We start from the raw sequence: 24840 nt of genomic DNA, 5'->3' as shown, positions 1-24840 counted from the left end.
ACTATATACCATTACACAATACAATACACATAGACGTAGAGCAACAAAAAGAAAGACTAGTGTAGAGTAGTTTATTTTAATTTATCAATGATGACATACAATACTAACATTACATCTTAAGAGTTTCTGATATTTCGACACTGTTGCAAGGGTTCATCAGTGATCATGGTGTTTGCAACAGTGCCGAAATATCGGAAACTCATAGACATAAATAAACATGGCGTTTCAACACATTCCGTTTTAAGTTCTAATGATTGTATTAGTGATCATGTCAGTTTAAAAACTGATATACAATACCTTTCAAGACTTAATAGTACTTAAATCCAATGAAACCTCGATTTGTACTATAGCTCCTAAAACAAAATCCACAATTGAATTCAAATCAAACAACAAATCCTGCGGTTTCTAGCTTTGTTTAGGCGAACTTTTAAAAGACTTCAAATACCAAAATGTCATTTAAAAGTGACAATAACGAATCGGGGTGTAGGCTCACGTATTTCGGTACTTTTAGTGACACGGGCCGACGTGGGTACCGCATGGTCACCCTAGCACACGCTAATGAAAATTCTTTCGGACAGCCGAACACCCTAGCTTTAAACGGAACAGTTTCGGTTAAATCGTTGTCACAGTTCTAAAAACTTTGGTCTGCAGTGTGAAATATTTGATGAACTTTGATAAAATGAGCTCTCATGTCAGGAAATAGTTGAGAGTTGCTTTCAAATATGTTTCGTTTTATGGATTTTGTGTAAATTCAGGTGAAAGAATGGAATTTTGGGGGCTTTTTAAAGAGTTATGAATTGACTATAAAGCACTACACACGTTATTTTGTTAGAGCGATAACTGGACAATGAACTGATACTCTTTTAAAAATGACCTGAATTTTTTGACTGAATAATTTAAGACTTGATAAGCTATGAAGTACTTCCAATCCATAATTCAACACACAAGTACAATTTCATATTATTTCTGACTACTATAATAATTCTAATTCTGACTGCATCTTTGTTTTAACCTCATATTGACAAGAAGATGTAAAGTCACCCTTACAGGATTGGTCGTTAAACGCCAAGGGGCTTCGTGACGCCCTCTCAATCGGCCTCCGCTGACGTAGCAGTCAGGCTTGTACCACTGACGGCCCCTTATAGCGTGGTCGAGTGTTTTGTATGGGCCATGAGTTCAGTTCACTCCATCAGCTTATTATTAGGCCAATAGGGATTACCGTTTCTTGATTTCCTTACCTCCATGGCGTTTATATAGGACATACTGTTTCATTCTTTATGTGATAAAGAATAAATAAAAATAATAAATAAGTTTTTTATTAGTCGGTAAACCTAGGTTCAGTTCATTCATTTGTATTAACGAGTTGTTGAAATGTAATTTTCGGTTAATATAAGTTACCTTTATGCAATTTTTTTAGTGTTTCTAATTTGAAGTTAAACAAATATAAAATGGTTGATTACAGTGCTTAAAACTAGCTCCACTGTATATTTAAGTAAAGTAAAGAAACGATGCATATTTTACCAACCAACGTTTATGCGGGTACGATTAAAAAAACATAAAACGTATTCAAATCATAAAGCGCCTACAAGTTTATGAATAGCAAACAATCCTTCCCGCGCGGTTTAGCGATTCATGTAGGCGTTACGAAATAAAGGTTTGGTATAAAAGGTAAAGTAAACTAGCGATAGGGAAACTTGGTTATGTCAACGCTATCAAAGGACTCACTAAAACTCTGCCCACGGCTGCCGGTGACAGATAAAAACGTCGGATTTGGTAGAGCGGTGTACCCGTGTCTTCGTCAGCGTATTTACTTACCCTGAAGCTGTTTGCTCCTTTACCCTTAACCTAACCGTTAGGGCACGTGTACCAAGTCACAAAAGCCCAGCAGATTCATAAAATCACTTGACAAGAACACTTTACGACAAGTTTCTCGTATTTTCACTGAAGTGCAGTTTGAGTTTTATGACACACTTTATCGTTTTAATGGAGGAACGTGTTAGCTGTCTGAAAGTTATGATGGAATTAGTTTCTCAAAACTTATCCTTTTAGCGCTCAGTTGGAGGTGGTGAATGTTTTATAACTTTATTGGTAATCCACATATAAACACGTATAATAATCTTTGTATCTAGGTATTAAAATGACAATAACAAGCTTACTCTTGTAACTATTTGACGAGGAACTCGACTAGTTTCAAGCTATGCTAGGGGCTCATAATCACGATCAGCATTACTCGACACACGCCTTAATTAATTTAGTATGTCTCACTAAAGTTATACTAAAAAAATAACAAGGTGTTGAACGATTGATTTTTTTTTATACATGTCGCTATTTTTTGTATTACAACTTATTTAAAAAGTTTCGTATATCTATCGCTAAATCCTATGCCTTAAACAGCTTGTTCTATTGATTCTGTACTCCTTCTCCAACACTTTACATATTGCTTATTTAGCATTATTTCATTTCGGCGTGCCGCTATTTGTCTTTCGTGTTTTGCTGACATTGTTATCGTTGTTCACTTGTTTCCACGTGAGATTCACAACTGCTGATACTGTGAACGTGATATTGTTTCAAAGTTTATTCCTTTTAATACCAATACATGATAATCTAGTCTTTATTGTATGAAAAATAAGTGTCAATTCAAACAATATAATGTTGATGTTGCCTTGCTTTCATAACGATGTTTTTCTCGGAAATTCTCGCTTGGATTCTATTCATTTCTCAGCATCTCATTTAAATTGTATCGATATGCTTGGCAGTAGATATTGAAGTGTGAATGCATTCATTATTTTTCTTTAAGATTATTCTAGTGGAGCGAGAGCTATGCTGGGACGATTCAATATTTGAGCTGAATTGAATATTTATTTTGAATTGTCTTTGTTATTTTGCCGTCTGATATCTGTTATTAAAGATGAAGGATTTATAATGTTTTTATTGTTATTATTCATAAATTATTGTACAGACTTAATTAAAATCACACTGCAAGCTCAATATATTTTAGCGTCGATCACGCTGAAACTATTGAACGGGTTTTGATGAAATTTGACTAAGTTACTTTTTACCCTACGGGAATGTAGGCAAAGTCACTAATATAAGCTAGTAGTAAGTACGAAAGTAATCATATATTATTATTATTTTTTTTATCACATTCTCCGAAACATTTTTATATAAACAAAATCCTACAATACTTACAAAAATAAAACAAACCAAATCGTCCCAAGATGGCTGAAAATCTGAACACTTATAGAACTCTTAAATCCGTCCATTGCGACGAAAACAAGTTTAAACAATTCTCGGTATCGAAAGAAAGAAACTTCTAGTCCGAGGGTTAGGGGAGAGTGGGGTTTTACGCACAAGGCTCAAGGGATCCCCTTGGCTCCGACACGCAAAGCCGAAACCGCGAAATCTCCGGGACCCATCCGTCATAATTTCAACGAGAAAGCCTACGCTCTTGAGCAAAGTGTTGCTTTACACTCCATACAAATATTTGTGTATGTTTTTAGGTGCAAAACGAAACAGGCCGACGTTGCTTTTCATAAAAAAAAGATGGTACATTTGTCAGAATATTCTACGTAATTTAGTGTCAGAACATCACTCAAACCCACTGATACTAAGCTATGTAGCTGTGCTAAGAAGATGCGCTGCCGCATAGTAGGTGTGCGAGGAAGATGTACATACATATAGTAGGGAAGCCATCCATAGAACACATTCATAGTGCGTATAACAAACATAGCTTAGCTGCGTCCGTTTTTACCAGTGCTAAACTATGTGTACCAATGCATATGATTGGTGGAAGCCAAACGCATCCACAGCAACGTAGTATAGCACTTAGACTAAAATAAAAGAAAATATCTCCCTTTGTATGGAGTGCCGTCAAAAAATCTCTCTTAAACAACGTTTTACCAAACACACTCGTGAATTTTTACTACCTGAAACATAGATACGTTTTTACAATGTTTTTTTTTGGACATTTATTTTATATCATAGTCTATGGTTACGATCGTATTTACGAGGTTACAGTTTTAAATCAAATTTTTCGACCCCTTTATAGGGGGATTGTATTTATGGTATTTATATAGGCAGTGGGTAAGTAAACATAAGATATTTGTGTGTAGGTGTATGTATGCATATTTCTTTTTGTTTTATGAGTACTATAAATAGAATTATAGCAACGACATGGTTACTAAGTAGGGTGTTGTTATATTATCATTTCTATGTTTTCGTAAAAGCTTAAATAAAAAAAAATCTAATTCAAATTCTTTCATTGCAGACTATGGGTTCGCAGACTAAGGGCGAACTATCAAGATATTGTTAAAATAATAAAATGAAAAGGTAACTTGATTTAGAAATTTAATATTTAGATAGTTCAGAATTAGTAAATGCGTCCGGCTCATGGAACACAACATATTAGACTAAAAGTCTGAGCTAACATCAACTTAATATGAATGTCTCTGCTTACTCCCATGAGAGACAGGCGTGAGGTTACGTGTATATGTGTTTAAATAGGTGTCTCAAAATAGCTTTTCCAAATTAATTTCACATTTGCATTAAATAAAATTATTTTCATAATTAACGTTTTACGCAACCCTTGTGAGAGTTTCAGCTGAAGTTTATTAAAAATGTATACGCATTTCAGTGTAAAATTAACCACTAAATGCTGTAAAAGAATTTTAAATGACTATCCAAGAGTCGTAACTGTTTCGGCAAGAATGAATTCAACAGCTTTTGTAAAATATAGAACATTCTTTAGAACAATGAAAACATAGTTGATTTAGTGCAGACCAGTCATATTTAGCGACCCAAAAATGTTCTTGCATTCAAACATTTTTATTTCGAAAACTAGCTTTCTATTTATACTGCCAGCTATTATAAAGTAAGTGATAAGATAAGCAGTTGTCCAGTCAGATTAAGGGACGGTTCATATCAGACGGAACATGCGTCGCGTATCATCGGTCGCGTAACGCCAGAACAGACAAATGTATAGAAAAACAATTGACCGTTTACACTCAACCGATGATACGCTTGACGTATTTTACGTCAGATATGAACAGACTTTAAAACCACAAATAAAAGCCTCAACTGTGTTCTAAAATCGAAAATTTTAATTACCGTCCCCACTCGAAAGCGAAAATTCAAAATTCAAAACTGGAATAACATTTTATCTTTTTAATTCACCCAGCACATTCGGCCAGCCAATCCCATTTGTCAAAAAGGTTACATATTCATTCGAAATTCAAGCTCCGTTTGTTTCCGTACAAATTAGAATCTGTCAAACGCTCTGTAAAGTCGCATTCATTACTGAATGCAGTCTATGGTCGCTGCCCGAGGTTGAATGTTTTGCAATTTTCCTTTTTGTATCATACTAAAAAGTTATGGTAAGTTTTCAGTCGGGGATTTTTATAGTCGAGTAATGTTTGAGTTTATAATATACTGGTTGATTCGTTGACTGCCTCGTTGTTCAAGTGACAAGTGCGACTGCCGGACAAGAGGTCTCGGGTTCGATTCATGGGTTGGGCAAAGTAATACTGGGCTTTTCTCGGATTTTTGATAATTTCTCAGTGATAGCACGGAGTCTGGAATCGTGCCCAGTATATGGCAATAGGTGCACTCCCTATTACATGGGACTTATAACACAAATGGTGAAAAGTGGGTGTACATTGTATAGCGGCATTACGTGCCGTAATGATCACCTCTGGTTGATTTGTGGGTCTCAAATATGATTTTAGACATTTTACGATTTTTAAATGTACGTTTAAAAACCGTTCATCACGCGACTATAGATTATATACTTCATTGATTTTTCGTTTTGATTTTGTTCCAAAATATCAAGATATTTATTTCAATATCTTTTGTAGAATAAAGTATGGTAAGCTTACATTAATAAAATAAATTCTAAGTACAAGTATTTGCTTTGTGGAGCTCAGTTCAAAAAGATATTGTATGACGATACGATGGTATCTTCGTAGGGGGACTCCATAATAGTTTCTCATACATAGGTACATTGCATTCTTTGTTTGGAAGGAGCTTTGAAGTTTTTAGTTGTGTTACCGATATTGAAATTCTGATCGGAAGATTAATATGATAAGTTATGTAAGTGTTTTGTTTATCGAATATTTGTGTAGGTATATTAAAATACTTGGTTTCAGTCAAGAGCCTAAGTTTTATGTTGAAACGTATAGATTAGGGCAAACATAATAGACCACCACAGATGAAGTCCAGTAGGGATAATGCCTTATCTGGAGCTGCGGACTACCTAGCGGATTTACCATGTCTCCGGGTCGAAAAGCAGGAGTAGGAACAGCGTGGTTTTTAGTCAGTAAGAGTCTGACAGTCATTGGATGATTTTCCTCCCTCAAAAAAGGGCAAACACAATGTACAATTGTACATACAACTACATAAATATAAAAGAGGTTTACGGAGGTCACCAGTAGACAGTCCTGAGATATTATAGATTTTAAAAGACGTTGCTCCACACTAGGTTTTATTCCTGTGTCGTGAGTGCGTTTACAAAAATACAAGTTCACATACACATGACACTCAGGCCCGAAACAACTATTTATGGATCACAAAAGAGTTGCACCGTCCGTGGAATCAAACCCGCTACACGTTACGTGGCAGCCGGATGTCCAGCTACCGCACCAAAATTATTCATACGGAATTTATTAATAAGGAAGAGTCCCTTTGTGACTTGAAACTAGTAGAGCTTTTCTCAATATTTTACGTGAGTCAACTGATATTTTCTAAGTACATATTACCATTAAAATATTGTTCCTACAAGTTCTATTGCATTACATTAAAAATACTCCACGGATAAAAGTATCGGTCGGTTACCGGTAACAAAAGTTTTGAAGAAATTTCTCGCATTAAAACAAGTTACGTAGTTAACCGTGTTCCAGTTATTTAACCGAGTTGTTAGAGTTAGTTATTAGTTACGTTCGCCATTTTCTTTTTCCTTTTTAATTTTTATAGTTTTATGAGATTTATTTGATATGTTTTATAGAATTATTCAAGTCCTCAAGTTTAGTTTAGTTCTAGTAGATTTTATTAGTAAGTGAATAATTTTAATACAATGATTTTTAATGAGTGCGGTGTTGCTTATTTGGTCGCTATAAAACCACTGAAGAGTGTTGAGTTGAGACATGTTTTGAGTTCAAATAACATTTAGAATGCATAATGCTGTGGCAATTCCTCTTCGAACATTACATAGGATTTAAAGCATAATTTGTCAAACAGTACCTATGTAAGTATGTATTTTTGGATTATTAATTTTATTAATGCTACGATTGCCGCACGAACTTTGAACGAGTAGTCACAACTGTGACTGTCGGGCAAGGGGTCTAGGGTTTGATACCCGGGTCTGGCAAAGTATTGCTTGTTTATTTTTTCGAAAATTTCTCATTAGAAATGTGCCTGGAATATGGCAATAGCCCCTTATTACATGGGACGTACAACATAAATTTTAATAATTAGGTGTACGTTGTACAGTGTGGCATGTCGTGCCATAATGTGCACCTCTGCCTACCCTTTTCGAGGATAAAAGGCATAACGATATTTATTTTATCAACAAGGGAAATGTTAACAAACAATTCATTAAGGCTTAATGGATTACTTCATATAGCTTGTAAATTGAATCCATTGAGCGATATTGTAAGGACGTTAACATGAGTACTGAGCATGCATCGATATGCATACGAAAACATATTCTCAAATAGAGATCAGGGAAATGTATCGATAATATTTTGCAGGTTTTAGTTCAAGGTATTTTTTTTCTCTACTTTAGGTATTTAAGTATTTTGTAGATGGTGTTTATAAACCATAACGTATGTAGTTTTATGGCAAAAATCAACGGCTGATCTCGATCTAAAATCTTTCGATTATGATCGATTGTTGACATTAATTGTATGGAGCTTTTGTCAAAAACGTAGATCGATATATGAATTTTGGATTAAGATTTTGGCGATTAACGGTAACAAAGTTGGACACACATTGATCCTAAGTGAATACAATACTCTCGTAGTAAAAACCTTCATTTCATTTTGCCAACTTAAATAACTGAATCTGAGAACAAATACTTAATTTTTAGTCTTGAACCTAACTATGAAGGCATTTGTTACACAATAATTTATATATCAATAACATTTTTATTACAAAAACATCGATACTTTTGATTCGATATTGTAACCCTACGCAAGCTGTTGAAGCAGTAAATAAGATCCGGAATAAATATCCGGGTGCCAACTGAACCCGGGTAGACTTCTGTCTCTATCTAACTATATAAGAGAGAAAGAGAGAGACATATCTACACTGTTGATGACGAACTGTGATAGTCCCTACGGCTTCCCGTGAACTAGTGATTGACAGTGCAATCGATGCACTGTGGGTTCGATGGAGATGTTGTATAGATCTAATCATAAGTGAAAAATAAAATTGTTGTATTTGAAAAAGTTGGTCTGATTGTTTTATTGGTTGAGTTAATGCTGGGTTAGTAGCTATAACATAGAATTGCATAGTAGCTGAACCTGAAGAGTGTAATAAATTTCCACGAGTTGTGAGTTCCAGAAACATTAATTAACTATTCCTTTTTATCCATCATACGTCCGATGTAAGAAGTGCATGAAATTATATCTCATCAATATACTTTGAATAAAAAATGACATAAAATAAATAAAAATAAAAATAATCGTCTTTATTATTCAATCAAAACGGATTCGACAGCACTCAAATAATGAACAATTCTATAGTATTCATAGTTGTCTATTAATTAATTAATTAAACAAACAAAAAATACATTGTACTCGTATCAACGTAACAATTTTTTCAACAAATAAAATATTTGTAACTGCACAAAAATATTCAATATTTTTTTCCATTACTCCGCACAATTGCACCACTGTGCGGCATAACGTTGCAACGGAAATAGAAACGTTAAATTCAGTACAGAGCGGTGAGATTTGGAAGTGAAAGGTCGCTAACATTCGCGAACCAATTCTACATGAATACACACAATTTGATAAAATTATTTTTAAGCATGCGGGTGCGAACCCCTACTGGGCTAGAGAGAGAATTTTGAATTTTGCATTTTTTTAAAATTACTTTACTGTACAATAACTCTTGGAGGTTATTTCATAGCATCATAACTGAAACCCGATCTCTACTCTCTATAAATATCATATTATTTTAAGTAAAATTTCCAGATTTTTGTCTACTAAAAGTAATATTCCATAGTACTCTTTGTAAAGTCTACAAACTGTTATGACTAGATTGATAAGGCTGTCTAACAACATTAAAGGTAAAATAAACGTCTTTATTATCACAAAGTTTCATATTCTCAGTCTAGTTTCTGAATAATAATGAACAACGATCCTTACTTAATTCAATAACAGATTTCGATCATCAATCAAACTATTGTGGTAGACTAAAAGCTCAAATATTAGCTAAACTTACGCTAAATATTTTAGTTTCTACCTAACCATTAACTAACTATTATACCTGAGCAAGACGCAAACTGGTGTATTGCGTACGAAGGCGTTATCTCGTACTAATTAATTTTATTAATATCAGTACAGCTGCACCAGAATACTTTGATCCCCTTCCCTCCCCTCTCACTATACAATCTTGCTAGCTCAAGGGGTAATAAGCGAGAATTGCAAAGCTCATTTTAAACTGGTCCAATGTAACAGGTGACGTGTAGTGATTTACTTGTGAACGATAAATTGGTACGTACGATGTAAGTACATAGATTATTATTAGAGATCGAAATTTCATAATCGTTCAAGTAGTTTGCCGTTAATGTGTTTGTGTTTGGAGCGGTAAACATAATTATGAAGTAACGTAGCGTACAAGTAGGTAAGCACTTAGATGAATTTGACCCAGTTCTAGTATTGATAGTACTTTTGTTATTGGTATGGAACTATACATCGTAGTTTAGGTAGGGTTATTGTGAGTTTATAAAGTCCTATTAAACCATATATAATTTAATTTATTTTTTCGTTTATAATGTCCTAAGGTGAGATGAGGTTTCAGATCGATTTGGTTTTTAAATGGTTTTAATTAAATTGCTTTGTTTGTTCGTTTGGCCAAATTTAGTAATTGGAATTTTACCCCCATCCTAATTATAGATCTGTCTGATGTTTGGTACATTTTCTTAATCTATTTTTTACGATTATCTCCTGGATATCAAATTAAAAGGCTTGATTGGTAGAATAGAGTTCAATAAAACCGTTTAGCATAAAATATAAATTATGTATTACTTGTTACAATACAAAATTCTTATTTTTTATAAGGTCCATAAATAATAATTTAACTGAAATTAGTCTGAAGTTAAACACATTTCTTATTGTTCTTCCTTTCTTGTAATGTGCGTAAATCGATATAACGAACATATAATATTCAGAGTCATTTTTCAAAGTGCAAATATCACAGCTTGCCACATCATCACGTGAGAGGGTAGAAAATTGCCGACTGCCCCCGCACCACGTATGCGTCTTACATGAATCTACGAAGAAAGATTTCGAAACAGAAAAATGTTTTCCATTCTTTTGTGAAATTGTTTAAAGGTTTTGTGATTGAAAACAAATACCTATTAATATTCTACATGATCTATTTGTAGTCTTCATTGCCGATCATTTCACATGTATTAAAATAAAATAGCAGAACTGTAGGATAAAAAAATATAATTATACAAACTCATTTCAAATCAAATATTTAATTGTGAGCACTTTGAAACAAACAAACAATTAACTTCAACTTCATTATATTGTAAAGATATGGTTGCTTTTCAATTTAACTTAATTAAGAAAGTAAAGACAAAAGATGTTGGATACAAAATTTAAGTACATTAAAATTGAATAATATTTCAAGCCTAACTTTCAGGGATCATAGACTTTTACAGCATTTAGTTTTCTGTCTATTTATTCAAATTGTTTGACCCAAAAGGGTTATAAAACAATATAAAACAATTAGTTATGTAGGATCACTGTTTGAATCCCCTAACTTTGTTTGCTTTGAAATGGTTATTACGGAATAATACTGAAATTTCAGTTTCATTGTTTGTCTAGTGTTTAATTAAACACAAATATATTCCTTTTATGTTTGAGCATTTGTTTTATGTATTTGAATGAAAAATTGTATTTATTATTTGATGGAGTATTTATTTGACTTGCAAATGAACTTAACTGCTGCTAAATAAACGTATGTCACGATAATTGTACTTCATTTATTAAATATACATGTATAAGTATAGAGTTAACTTTTGAGTACTCAAATTTCCTCTGAATTTGTTTCGGCTCAATATTTATTTTAGACATTCACATCTAAAAGTGTTATCTTGTTACCAATTTGCAAAAACAAATATCATTTACCATTTTAGTGTCGGCCTTTTTTATGATATATCACATTTAAACTACGAAACCTTTAAAAAAACTATTACAGTTATATCTCTGTTCCCATTCCACTATAAAAATAACTTCTTTTTTCTTAACTTCAAGCTTCGTTTTCGCATCAAAAATAACACCAGCAGATGGTAGGAAAGTTAAACGTCTTAGTACATCAGGGAGCATCTTGCAACGCAGGTGTCGCGCGGGGAAACTTGGGGTATTCCGACTCCCCCACCAGGGGGAGAACGGGGGATTTTTTGTCGATTTAGACGTAAACACCGTTTAAGACTTGCCGAGTGTTATATCCTTATTTCGAGTGTATTGCTGCTACTGTATAAATTATTATAAGCTTTGTACATTGTGCAGGCTGTCGGTGACATGTTTTTGTTTTATGGTCTGATTTTTTTTTGTGAATGGATTTCGATGTTAATTTTTGAAATATTTCTGTTTACGAATAGGTATAAAGTCAAGCCTTTGTTTTAAAGGGGTACACAAAAAGCATAAAGTACCACTTAAAATGATTCTTATAGATTTCTTTGGCTTCCAAAACGTTTATACACTCTATCTGCATACCTCGATTGGATTGAATGATGTTTGAAAATTTTATAAAATTTATAGAGGTTTCATAGAGCTAAGGTTTATTAAAAATCATCATTTGCTAATGGTTTCAACATGAACATTTATAAAAAAAAAACATTTCATATATTCTAACACGCGTTGTAGCGTACACAACGACATAAATGCTCGTAGCATTTGCTACGTGGCTACGCCGTAGCACCTTTGTAGCACTTTTTAAACAGTCTGGTTAATTGTGCAATTACGTCATTAGAAGGCTTCGTTAAAACGTGCGTAGTTGTGAAACTGTTACTGAAAACGTTTACAGTGAAAGTGTTTTGAAATATAAATAGACTTACTTTTTGCCCTTTTTTATGCGTCTGGACGAAGTTGAACAAAGTATAATTGTATCGAGTTAACAATTATCTGGGCTTCATAAAAAGTTATTTTAAAAACTGAACAAACAATTTGCGTACTAAAAGAGGCCTTTGATGATATGAAACTAGGCCTTTAATGAAGTTAAACAAAAAATTGGAATAATTGTGTACTGGTCTAGTAGAATCATGAAAAACCTAGGCTAGGTCAAGGTTGCAATACCAAAACTGCAATATTAAAACAGCAATGCAAAATCTATCTTAACCAGTCCCATTAAGACACAAAATAAATAGAGAACCAGTTATGTTATATCATTAAAACATACATTTACCCTTATCTCCCAACGATATGTCACTTACAATTAATAGAGTACAAAATTATCAAATGTAGGGGCTCCCTATTAACAAGACGCAAGTGTCGGAGCAAACAGTTTATCACACTGTATTGTCGTTTCCTACAAATATCCGACGTCACAGAGAACTAAAATAATGTTCTAGAATGGGTCCCTATTCATTTGGGGGTAAAGCCCATAGTTTGTGTTGAAAAACTGAGATGACAAGACAACACTACTCAAGTTATAATGACTAATCTTCAAAAAAATATTTTGAATTATTAACTTAATCTATCATTTATAATTCGCTTTAGCTAATTCTTTTTTGAAAAATAAGTTAAAATATTTATTTCTGATAAAAAACTCAAGATTTTTATTATATCAAATAAATATTTTATTGAGTCTGGTATAATTAAGAATGGTTTCTTAAGTGATAAGTTTATAAAAATTATGTTATTTACATTACATTATCTATGAAATCAACCCTTACCTTACTTTAATCTATGATTGAACATAATGTAGTGCAAAAGTAACAATCAAAACAGTTAATCCAAAATATCTACCTAGAAAGAAAATTACATATAAAACCAAGAGAATATTAAATTGGAATTAGTTTGTGTCAGACGGTTTTGACGTAAGATTTCGTAACAGTGAAAGCTAATTGTATAATTAGCTTTCTAATACTTTAATTTTTTTTACTACGCAGATAGAAAAAATATCGAATCTTATTTAAATCAATCCTCGTAACTGTATAATTGTACATGATTTTACAATTACTTTCAAAAGTATAGCCTTATTGGTTATGTGGTCGTGCTGCAACTGTGTTTGAAATTGTGCTCGGTTCATGCAAACTAGAATTACCCCTTATTATAATAAGGTAGACATACAATATTTGATAAGAAATTATACCTTTACCTACGCTTTTCGAGATAAAAAAGTATATTAAATTTTTAAAGTATAGCTATCGCTTTCAATGCAGCCTAAGACCTATTATTTCTGCGTAGTCTCCAAGAAATAAGCGTCGAGTAAATAGCAAGCACAATATAATCCCAGGAGTTAATTTTAATTTAGTAATAAACAATGCTTACGCAAATATTAGAGTTTGTTCGTCCCTAATTAATTTCTGCACTATGAAAATTAATTTCAAGAAGGTACTTAATTCTTAAACACGCCTTTATAAAGCTCTTTTGTTACGTAACAAGTTTCTGTCTAACATTCTTTTCTTTATATATATTTTCGTGTAATTACTCTTGTTAGAATTAATTGTTGGATTAGAATTATTTATTTTGCTTAGTTGGTTATTAAATTTTGAGAGAAAATTGCCTTATTTACAGGTAAAAGAGTCGTGTGGTAATGAAAGTAGCACACGACTCATGCACTTGTATTTTTAGGGTCTTTACGGACACGATACGGACACGGCACGCTTTCAGCATGGCATTGCTTTGAAAGCAATACAAAAAAAGGTGTAAGCAAGCGCGCGAATGACGCGCTTACAGACTTTTCGTATTGATGTCTCGAAAAATATCATATAACATAGGATTTAATGTGGATGGATCACTAAATAACTACACGATTAATAGCAGCAGCGTTTTCTCATATACTAGAATCTTTTAAACTTCGATTTCCAACCCAGGAGTGGATATTGTTTCAAATTCTCTTACATAAAAAAACAAGCTATTGATGATGATGATGACTATGATTAGATAAGTACTACATTAAAACACCCCAGCATTCATTTATTAAATACTCGTATATAAATGATTATTAGCGATTTATTATTCAAACTAGGTATATTACAGACCAAAAACTATCACAAACGAATCATTAATTACCACCGAATTGAACCACATCTAGCACGTCTAACTCTTCGATAAACAAGATTTACACTCTCGTTCGAATTACGACGCGCTGCCTTCACCGTACGAAACGTACGTCGAATAAATCAAGCGGTGCCTGTTCAACCTCGTCCGATTCTACCCTGTCCGATTCTACCCTGTCTCATTCTACCCCATGAAGTCTTGCCCAAACGTGATCGTTGCCCTTTGATGACCGATTTTCGACTGAATATTTTATTTCTATTGTTTCTGCTGTGATTCCCTGTGTTCGTTGTTTATTTGTGGATGGGAGATGTTGGGTAAATGATACTTTAGTAACAAGTACTACAACACAATTGTTTTTGACTTTAATTCACTCTTTACCAAAATCAATTTTCAAATTAATTAAAAACAAATAATTTTATTTACGTAAAACTATAAAGTGTACTCTATCAACCACTAATGTATTTGTTTTACAATAACATTTAACGTCCCATCAACGTTGCACCGCAATTTAATACAATTTACCTAACGTCAACAAGGGCGCATTAAACACCAAACCAAACAATAAACCGCAAAATTCATATTCCAAAGATAGCGTAACCAAAATGTACATAATAAACAAGCGTAATTTATTAAATAGACCTGCCTACCCTTTTAAGATGCACCACTCATTATATAATTCAACACTTCATAATCCCACTGCCCGCTACAACTTGCACCGAAGTTTTAACTCCACCTGCCGCCATTTTGATTCCGTGCTCAAATTAATCCTGCGGCATGTCCGGCCCGCGAAAATTATTTAGACTGACGAACGCCGTAAATAAAGGATTAAAAGCGAACTCTAAATGCCCGTGTATTTAGATTTTCACCCTCGCAACCCTTTTATTTGTACACCGTAGATATTTTTGCATTAACGCACAATATGGCTGATTAAACATAGCGTTTGGATATTTCGAAATTTGTTTGTTGTCGAATGTCAAGGTCTTTGACCTCTGAAGGGTGGTGACGTGTAATGACGCGGCAGTTCCTTAACTTTTGTTGTTCTCTCACATCGATCTGTTGACGTTTACAAGACAGACAAGACGGGACGATCTTGTGATATGGGATGGAAGGGATACCGTGAAGTGAGCTTGAGATTTTGATCGTATCAAACTTATGTACTGAAAAATTGGTAACTTTTCTGCTTTGGGTCTCAAATACCACTTATCGTCAGATCTTTTTAAAATTGAAGTTATTGATTTTGGTAACATTGGGAGAGCTTGGTAATGGTATCTTAATAAATAGGACTTATATATAACTTCTCAATCAGGAGCAGAGGAACCATATGTTGGTTGTCTAAAAAAAACCCTAGGTGCTTTTTCTTCTCTTGAGAGAGATTTAAGAGATTTAAGTAAGCTTAATTACCATTTAAAATGATTATAGGTAAAGAACAACAACAAAAAATAACTTTGATGAGTTTCACAATAACATTGAGTAATAAATACAAGAGGTATTAATTCTGCGCGACACCTGTACAGGGCCGTGTTATGCTCACTGCGCTCCACTTCAGATAAATGCGAATATTTCTCTCTTTTAAATTAATTTCATACTGTATTGCTAGTTTCTGCTGTTTTATTTTTGCTACGCTTACTTTTATTTCTGGTGGAAGGATTTTATGTTATTTGTATGGAGTTATTGTTATCCCTTTTCTATTTTTGTTCCGTTATTTGAAAGACTTCATAGATATGTGAATGTGAAGATGGAGTGTTTCGGTCTAGATTTATTTCTTATAAACATTGTTCCACACTAGGATTCATCTCTTGGGTTATGGGTACGTTTACAAACATACAAATTCACTTACACATTACATCTAGATCCGAAATAACAATTTGTGGGTTACACAATGAGTCGAACCCACTAAACGTCACGCGGCAACCGATCGCTCAGTCACCACGATAACCTTGCGGTCTAAATTTTTCTTCTTGGAGTCAAACATCTATTACAGTGGAACGTGTTTTCTATGACAACATAGAAAATACAATATTCATGTTTGAGTTCATTTCTATGTTAAGAAAAACGATTATTACGTACCATTTTGGTATTTTTTCTGATTGACTTACATTTAAAAACATTATACCAATTTTAAGTCAACATCATTACACTACACTGCAAAACAATTCCTACATCTCCACACACTTCAAGCGTTACAAGCACAAACCTACCACTACCTACCAACTTACATACATATGAATGAATAAGTTAAGCGGCCTCCAGAAAGCCTATTACATTTCCAAGAGTGACACCCATTCACATCTCCACATTCGTCATCGCTGTACAATGTCGAAGGGAACCACGCAAAAGATTTGGTTCACTCCTGAATGGAATAGACCGGGAATCCCTTGAGCCGTCTCGTATGATGAATGATGTTGTTCTTTTCATTCGTACTTAGAAACGTGATCTTTTGAGGAATATCTTTGAATAAATAAATGGTTTGTTTCAGGAAGATGGTGTCTGTTGTTTATGCTGCCTTGATGAGAAATATGCCATGATAAGTTATGATTACCTATGTTATAACGGTAAGACAGTAATAACATACAGCCATAACTATATCGATATTATTTAATCCTTCAAAGGTTATTGTTAAATAAAACAAAAATGTATTGATGATTATAATTAGTATAATCAAATTGTCAAAATATTACGATAGGTTATTTAAATATCAACAATACTTGACACGCCAGCGCTTTCACACACCATCCCGTGAAATAAAAGGTGACCTATATCTAAATCCAGACCATACCACCCCTGTTCCAAATTTCATCCCGAACCATTCAGTCATTTTTACGTGGTTGAGTATGCAAACATACATATAAACACACAAACTCACAAACATTTGCATTTATAATATTAGTAAGATAACGAAACACGATAATCCGAACATCAAAAACACTTAAAGCAACAGAAGCTTACACTCCCCAAATTAATAAAATCAAGCCGCGAGCAAATTTGCAGCTGTAATTGAGAAAGCCTTGCATTCGACTTTTATTTTCTGTGTTTTTAAAATGTGCCCATAAATATCCCAGCATGATGCTGCCAGCCCTCCCTGGCACTCTGGGAGGCATCGATTGGCCATAATTATATTATCCTACCCCAAGGTAAGGTGACTGTTAATCTATGAAAATAAGGGGAATGCGGTGGTGTCGCCTGTTCATTTTACTTAAGGATGGAGCCTTAGAGAATTAGTTGTCTTTGATATATTTTGTTTTGTTGACTTTATTTTAAATGATCATTTGAATGAGATTTCATGGTTGATAACTTTTTGTCTACGTACCTAATTTGCTTTAGTACAGTTTTGTATACTTTTGAAGACTGAAAGCTTTTCAAAAACTTTTTTTATGTTTATGCATTGAAAAATAAAACTTTGTGCTGTACATTATCAGCATGAAACCATAAAACTATGCCACCATACCATCACTACGGCAAACCGCATAGAAACATGAGGAGTAAAGAGAATACTATATTGACATACCTAGTCGTAAATAAAGGAAAAGATTGCATCTAAAAAACATTAATACCCGTGCGTACAGCGCGTAGCGTTCCGCGCGCACCTCAAAGAGCCATCAGACTGCTACCGATGGGGCCCAGTAGAACTGATGCCGACCTGGAGCCGCGGACTGCCTAACTGGTTACCGGGGCTCCGGCTCGAAAATCAGGAGTAGGAACGGGATGGTTTTTAGTCAGTAAGAGTCTGACACACCCTCTCTCGTCTGGTCCAAGGCGGCAGAAGCCATTGGACGATATTCCCCCCTTAAAAAACCTTAATTAATACACAATTAAAACAGATTATCAACAAATAATGAACACGCTCCTAATGAATCTCCTATCCGAGTAACATTACTTAATTTAACAGACGATAATCCGTAAAAAGTTAGAACATTTCTGTTTCAATAATTAATGCGAGAACGAAAACAAAGTTGGTATAATCCTATTAGATGTTCTGGTGCTTTTGTCTGAGGATTTATCCGGTCGGCACTACCTCGAATAGAGTGATCATCGGTATTAGTGAGGACCGCGGGAATAGTGATGTGCTCCATCCCGTTACGAGTCCGCGAACGAGAAAAGATGGCGGATTGCCCATTTGTAGATGTTATTGAGATGGATTGGTGATTGGAAAAGGATTTTAAATAAAAATTGTATGACATCGTGTTTTGAATTATTTTATGTAACGAGTATGATTTGGAGACTTTTAAACATCAGAGATTACTTCTAAATTCTATTTTATCTAGTAAGGCACATTAAGTGGCAAAATATTGACTGTTTTGGGAAAATATCACTTAGTTCCAATTAAATCCTTTTAGGAATTAGTTGAAATTAGTAAGCTCTCAGAGCAGAACCTAAATGAAAACAAATAAATAAATAAATATTTTTCTGAAAAATTTAAATTTAAATAACAACCAAAAATATTTTGGAACATGTTTGGTCAAGTTTAACGCAAAATACTACAGCTATAAAACCGAAATCGAAACGATTTTCGAAATAAATAGAAAAGGACCATCACAGTACACAGCTTAGCCGTAAACCGGGAATGCAATCATCTCAGAAATTCACGAGTAGCAACACTAGTTGGGGACCAAACTGTTCGAGATAGGGTACATTAATATTCTAACTTTGCCGAACGTGTTTTGTTTTCATTGGCTATTTTGTTTTTGTTTTAATTACTAAGCTCGTTCGTGTAGGCAAGGTGTAAGCCATTAAGTGGACGATGGGGCTCCTAATTAAATCATGTACCTGCACGTCTACAAATAAAATTGTTTGAGCCAAGTTTAGATTAAAATGTTTTCATGGGATCCATAAATAGACATGAGCAAATTAAATTGGGTTTGTGAATACATACATACATACATAACCTCACGCCTGTCTCCCATGGGAGTAGGCAGAGATAATGGACCGCCAATCGCTAAGAATCTTACATACGTCTTTCGCTTCATCAACAATCGTCAGTCTTTTCATGCATGATAATTTATGAGTATTTTCTATTTTGTTGTAATGTGGAAGAGTAATAAACAATTCAATAGTTTAATTAAGATTTTATAAAAATATTTATCTCTTTAGACGCTTAGCATTACAAATATAAATAGTTTCAGAACAATATTAGATATGCACGTATAATTGTTTTGTGGTAATATGATAAGCTAAATTTATCCTTACCCTATCATATAGAGTCGACAACTCGAGCAGTTTACTCTTCACAAAAAACATAAGTCTTTAAGTATGCAGGTATGAAACCTATATCTATTTTAGAATAAACTATTTCCCTGTCTTCATAAATAAATTCCTCATAGCCACAATTTCCGTTTGTATTTAAAAAAAAGCAAGAAAAACAAAAGGTTTTAAATGCTTTGTGTACGAAACGTGGGTGGAAGAAAATCCTCTAATTGCGGCGTCGCACGGCCGAGCATTGAAGCGATAAACATGAATAATGTCGCGAGATGTCCAACACTACTGCCAGACTTTATTTTCTCGCTTTCCTTTTAGGGTTGTTCCCGAGTAGGTACTGTACTTAAATCGAGTTGAAATACGTTGTTGCGAATTTTTGAGTACCGTACGTATTCGTAGTCGAAATTATGTTAATTGACGTATGATAATTTTCAATGAATGTTGTATGTTCCTATAACAAAGACACAACGAGAGAATTTTCATTGAAAAAAGTCGTTAAAAGTAATAAAAGTTATAATTTCAGTAGTAGTTGTTTGTAGGACACAAGTAAATAAAATATGATTTATTTCCTTATAAAATTAGTTAATAGTTAGACCTTTATTTCCTTCATAAAATCATCCAATGACTTCTCTCGCTAGTGCGAGGCGAGAAGAAGTGTCAGACTCTTACTGACTAAAAACCACCCAATTCCTACTCCTGCTTTTCGAGCCAGAGTCTCGGTAAACCCGTTAGGTAGTCCTCAGCTTAATAGTTAGAGTTTGCACACTCAAATACAACAACAATCGATTAGCACAACCAACAAAATAAAAAACAAATACAATCTAAATCCGTCAACCCTAAACTGTCACCTGGTTTTGAGAGATAACACGCGCACTGCGAGAGATTTCTAGCCTCCGTTCGTTACGAGTATTCTGACATTTTGATTCATTTTGATTAATAATACTTTGTAATGACAGTGAACTTGCACGAGTTGGAATGTGATTTATAGGATTACTTGTAATTTATTACGTAATGGGGGCGAATATTAAGCGCCGGAGATTATGATACTTAAGTCATTGTACGCGACCAACTTCGGAGACGGAGTAAATTAGTATGAAGTTGCGTTTGGCGGACTGTAAAGAATGACTTACTATTTGCCAGAGAAAAATCAGGTTAAGTTGACTTTAGGATTAATGGTAAGGTCTTCTGTAGTCTGATGAGGTAATCTGAGGTTGAAAGTTTTAGATTTATGAAAACCAAATAAAACTTATTGTTATATTTAAATAAATTTAAGACAATGTTAGCCGTAAGATAATACAATGTATATCTCGTTTAGAATCCTACGCAAGTTTATAATTTTCTTCTTTTTCTTCTTCTTGTTATTTTCCAGTGATATCATACACAAGTATATTATGGAACTTAAAACTATCAATAAATACTTAACAGCACACATCTCTATCAACCCCTTCAAAGATCAAAGCCAAGACGTCAAGAACCATCACCAAATTAATTTTAGACACGAACTAACGCTTACAAAAACAAACAATTAAAACCTCTTTACGCCAAGAAAGTGAAACAATCAATTTGCATACAGCTAGAGAAACACAGCCATCTTGAATGCACCGTCACCCAAGTCACCCCTATACAACAAAAACGTTAAACTTGTAACGTTTATTTAATGGGCAAACGACTCTCGACGCAATAATCCCTGTAATTGCGCTCTTGCCTTGCATGCAAAGCAGGCAGATGTTCCCAAATTAGCATTGTTTATACACAGCGACAAACGAAATTTGTTATAATTATAGTGATTTGACACGCCTCGCTTCCGAGCTAAGGTTCGGTGCCGTTTTGTTGAATGAATAAAGATGGAGGAAGCAAGGAAAATATGGAAGATGAGAAGAATGAATAAAGTAATGGATTAAATGGAATTATTTTGTGCTTCTCTGAGCCTTTTCTTGACTCAGTTGAAGCATTGGGGACATAAAGTCTTCATATTGTTATATACTACCCTCAGAGTATTAACGTACGTGGCTAATATTTGTTGTAAGTCGTATTTGTTTTACTTCTCATTAACAAGATGTTTTCAAATAATATTAATGGACGATTGTGTGTAATAATGGATTATCATTTAATATTACCTCTCATAAACACGAAGTTTTCAATTATTTTTAATGGACAAAATAATATTTTGAAGTAATAATAATATAAAAATGTATCTATTTAATTTCTTTATCAACACTTTTAGGAAATAGAAGATCATTAACAAAATGATGTACCCTTGTACTGTACATGTATTATGTATTGTATAGTATATGTATCCAGACAATATCAATACATAAATAATCGTACATGCATCCATTTATGTCCGTACTCATGTTTGGAGTGGCGCCAAACTTGACCACTCTTATTTATTGAGCAATAAATGAAGTTGTCATCCAAGCAATTTTCAAGTTAGAGCTTACGAGTTATCTGTGTGCGACTAAGTATAATAAATGCACGTATGTATTGTGTTGTATGCTATATAAACGTTAATTGTAATGGCCCCCAACTAAAGGATAAATATTAATCCATATTTTTCAAGGATGAGGATAAGATTAAGATACGAAAATTAAAAATCTATTTAGTTCGTAAGTTAAATAATGAAAAAATACTTGACACGTTTTTTTTTGGTTGTCATAATTATAAGATAACAACACTTAGATAAAAAGAATCAAAGTTTAGGAGTTTCCCTATTCTAATGGCCCAAATTAAGGTATAAATATTTATCCATATTTTGCAAGGGATTTTATTGCAAACTAAATTATAACTACTGATTCCATGTAAGAAAAGACAAGAAGAATCTATCACAATAGAGCTGTTTTAAATGATGGTGGGCAATAGCGTAAATTATAACAACAATTAGAAAAAAATCTACGACTGATTATGCATAATATGCAATCCTACTACAAAAATACACCCAAAGGTATTCTCTAAGCAAATAGTTCAGTATTGTAATTAAACATCATCCTATCCCATACCACAACCAAAACGTCCAAGCACTTCTTTCAACGGTAAATAGTACAAAATTAATGAGCTTGTAATTAAACCTGCGTTTAGACAAACATGGGGACCGTTCACATCAAAGGCAAGGGATGAAGATTAAACAGGGCTGCGTCTGCGCCACGTGGCAGCATTAGTCTGCTTTGTATCCCCAACTTTATTATGCCGCTGGAAAAGTGTCACATGTCCTCTATGGCCTGTGAATAAGGTTCAAAATTCTTTGACGTTGTTTAGGTTAGGTGTGAAGTTAACTGTGTTTCTAACGAGAGTTGACAATGCAACTAGTCTGAACTATCATGGGATTTGCCGTGTAATAGGGTATCTCTTACTAGTAAGCGTTTAAAAGCAGAGATAAGGCTGTGTGCTAAGTGGCGGGTATCGGGTTTTTGTGATTATGCTGTGATTTTGTCTCGTATAGAGTTTGCAAGTCACTCCCCTTGTGTGTACTAGGCTTATTCTTCATTTATGACCATGAATGGGTATGTTGTTAGCTTTAATTATAGGGGCAATGGTTTAACAAATCATTGTATTGGTCGGTTGGTTGTAAGTGTGACTGTAGAGCGAAAGGGTTCCGAGTTCAATTCTCGGGCAGTGTTATTGGGAAAAGACTTTGGAACTGGGTTTAAACGTGTATAGACAATGGTGCTCGGTATAGCAATAGGCTTACCAGTATTATATGGTAAATGTACAACTCTGTCCACCCTTGCAGGTGTTGCAAGCCGTGAAGTTATTTTCATTAATATACATGATGAACTCTTTAAAAACATCATAAAAATATGTAACAGTTTTTCATTCATTTCACGGTAAACCGGCTTTCGATTTGGCAAGAGCGCATTGTTTTTTCTGCACGAAAGCCAGATATCCATTTACGCAATCTGCGGTAAAAGCGAACAATATTCGGTGTGGTACGAGTGTAGTATATCAAAGTATCGATTTCAATATTGTTGCTGTTTGGTCTACTGGGACTCGCCCTTCATACTTGGTGGTGATGGCAAATCATTTAATAATGTATCGCTAATTTATATTTATTAAGTTGAAATATATTTTATTATTTGAATTTACTTTTACATTTGTCCAAAATCGACGACATACATTTTTTTAATATGTGTGGCACTACAACATCTTACTTCACTTTTCAGCTTCTTCAGCATTAGCTTAACACCATCTGGACGCACCTAAAGACTTACTCAAATATTTGAGAAATAAATTGAAAACGAAAACACCTGACAGGGCTCATTATTTGCGAAAGCACTTCAGGTGTTTAAAACAAAAGAGGAGCCACAATAATTTCCAAAGGAGGTTGCATCACCAATCTTTCATAATACTTCCCAACGGACATATCCAACAAATACAAAGGGAACAGATCTGTTATAGCACAATAACCTAGATGCGTAAGCACTTAGGGATATGGCTGGAAATGGGTCAGCCCCCAAGAGGTTCGTCTCGGAATAATGCTCCAAAGACACGCGAACAATGGTCGGTGCATCGAACAGAAGGCTCGCACTTGGCACGTTGTAATGTTCCACTTTTTCAATAACGCTAAGAACTCCGACTCTAGAACATTCGGTGCTTCTATAGAATCCAGTATGTGCGAACGTGATGGCCTTGCAGGTGCAAATTGCAATTTGAAGGTTGTATTATTTTATGCGCGAGTTTTCAATTGGAAATTCTGGAAGCTTACAGGCTATTGTGGTCTTGTTAATATACATAATAATATCATGTGATAAAAACTTTTGTAAACTGTAAAATCGTTCGAAAATTGGTCATGTTGGCTAAGAGACCGTCAAAGCGACTGTTGAACACAAGTATTGGGAAGAGTGATATATTTCAAAGTTGATCTCATAATTATTATGTTATCGGCTTAATCACGTAACTGTTTAACGAAGAACTCGACTAGTTTCAAGCCGTACTGGAGACTCATATTCATGAGCAGCATTTCGCGACACACGGTGCGGTGACTGTCGCGCTGCTGGGTCGCATCATGTCATCATGTCTGACGAAAGTTATAATAAAATTTTGTTCATAAGTCAAGAATTAATTCAGATATCGTTTATTATTATTGACACCTTAAACCCTTTTAACATGCCAAGTTACTATTGATAACCTATGTTTATATGAAAGGATCGTTTACAAACGACAAAACAGTATTTACCTACCAGTCTGCCTGCTAAGCGTG

Source organism: Spodoptera frugiperda, chromosome 27, assembly GCF_023101765.2.
Source record: "Spodoptera frugiperda isolate SF20-4 chromosome 27, AGI-APGP_CSIRO_Sfru_2.0, whole genome shotgun sequence".
Taxonomy (NCBI): domain Eukaryota; kingdom Metazoa; phylum Arthropoda; class Insecta; order Lepidoptera; family Noctuidae; genus Spodoptera; species Spodoptera frugiperda.
The sequence above is the reverse complement of the archived record's forward strand: the minus strand, read 5'-3'. Positions refer to the sequence as shown.